Source organism: Canis lupus, chromosome 18, assembly GCF_003254725.2.
Source record: "Canis lupus dingo isolate Sandy chromosome 18, ASM325472v2, whole genome shotgun sequence".
NCBI lineage: Eukaryota > Metazoa > Chordata > Mammalia > Carnivora > Canidae > Canis > Canis lupus.
This window is the reverse complement of record NC_064260.1, coordinates 40412125-40414023: the sequence shown is the minus strand read 5'-3', so window position 1 is coordinate 40414023 and position 1899 is coordinate 40412125. Positions and strand designations below refer to the sequence as shown.

General features: G+C 33.8%; 1 pseudogene; it reads left to right on the top strand.

Moving 5' to 3' along the window:
* The first annotated feature begins 687 nt into the window (after nt 1–687).
* On the top strand, nt 688–1611 carry LOC112663114 (olfactory receptor 4P4-like; annotated as a pseudogene).
* Nucleotides 1612–1899: the final 288 nt, after the last annotated feature.

Below are 1899 nucleotides of genomic sequence, written 5' to 3'. Positions count from 1 at the left end.
TAATGGGCTTCCTGAATATTTCTAAAAATTTCAGTCATTAATTGATATTCTTTCTTTTGCTGTCTTGTTTTCAAATACTTTGCCTTTTAATGTAAGTGAAATTCCATTGGTTTAAGATGATCCATTGACAATATTTGACCATGTAGGAAAATATAGTATGCTCTACAGAAATCAAAGTTCAGTAGTTCAAACTGGATCTTTAAACAAATGTGCATTTCTTCAGGATTCATTCCCAGAACATTAAGAATATTTTCTCAGGTAATTTTAAAGGAGGATCATTTATTTTATTTGTAAGGTATAAGAACTGGAAAATATGGACAAAATCTTTTCTTGTTTAAGACTAACTCATATAATTAGCAGGTCTTTTATCTAAATATGTCATTAATAGTCATAAAATGTATTATCAAAATAATATTTAAATTTTTTAAAAAGTACTAGTAACAGTGAATAAAATATGTAATTATTCTCATGATTGCCATTATGAAATTATGTCATGCTAGATTTATAAAAGACAAAATAAAGAGAATCAGCTTAATTCAATAAATCAAGAAAAATTAATCTTTATGTCAATATTAGTTTTAATAAATTTTACGTTATTGTGTTTATATAGTTAATTTTCACCTTTGGTTATGTGTTCTTTCTTTCAGAAACCTAAGTCCCTGTGGAAGCATACGCCAAAGTAAATATATGACAAGCCAGAGAAACATCTCCGAATTCATACTTCTAGGACTTTCAAATGACCAGAGCATACAGATATTTTGTTTTGTCATTTTCTTACTCTGTTATGTTGCTCTGTTGGCAGGAAATCTTCTGATCCTTATCTCCATTCGATGCAGCCCTCTTTTTCACCAACCAATGTACTATTTCCTTATACACTTATCCTTAATAGACATCTGCTACACCTCTACAGTTACACCCAAGTTAATTGGTGACTTGCTAGTGGAAAGGAAAACCATCTCCTATGACAATTGCATGTTACAGGTCTTTACAATGCACTTCTTTGGAGGCATTGAGATCTTCATTCTCACCGCCATGGCCTTTGATCGCTATGCTGCCATCTGCAAACCTCTCCACTACGTGATTATCATGAACAGGACAAGATGCAATCTCCTAGTCTTAGCTGCTTGGGCTGGTGGGGCCATTCATGCCTTTCCTTTATTTTCTACTGCAATTGGTTTGCCCTTCTGTGGTCCTAATGAAATTGATCACTACTTTTGTGATATTTTTCCTTTGCTTAAAGTGGCCTGTACTGATACTTACATCACTAGTGTCCTTGTGATTGCCCTTTCAGGAATGGTCACATTAGTTACCTTTATTGTCTTATCTGTTTCTTATGGTATTGTTCACTTTAAGAAATCTCTCAGCTGAAGGAAGACGCAAAGCTCTCTCTACCTGTTGGTCTCATATTACTGTGGTCATCTATATTTTGGGCCTGTAGTCTTTATGTACCTTAGGCCACTTATTACTTTTCCTGAGGACAAAATATTTGCTATGTTTTACACCATCATTGCTCCTTTGTTCAATTCCTTAATCTATTCTCTGAGAAATTCAGAGATGAAAAAAGCCATGAGGAAAGTTTGGTGTCCATCAGTATTTTCAAAGGAAGCATGAAAGTAATTTGAAGAAGTTTATTGGTTAAGCAACTCTGGGAAAGAGAAGAGGGAGATGTGAATGAAAATATCAGGGACTATCTCACAGGTTTTGTATATCATCAGTCTTGCAAGCAGAATGAAGGGGGCAATAGGACTACAGGTTTAAAGTAATCATGGAAGAAATACTAATTCTTGCATTCCAAAATTAACTGGAAACTTAGGCTTGTGGAGTACTAAGATGTTAGAGGTACTGTAATCTTCATGAAGAAACAATTGAGTCAATGGACATAAACCAATGGTATATTAA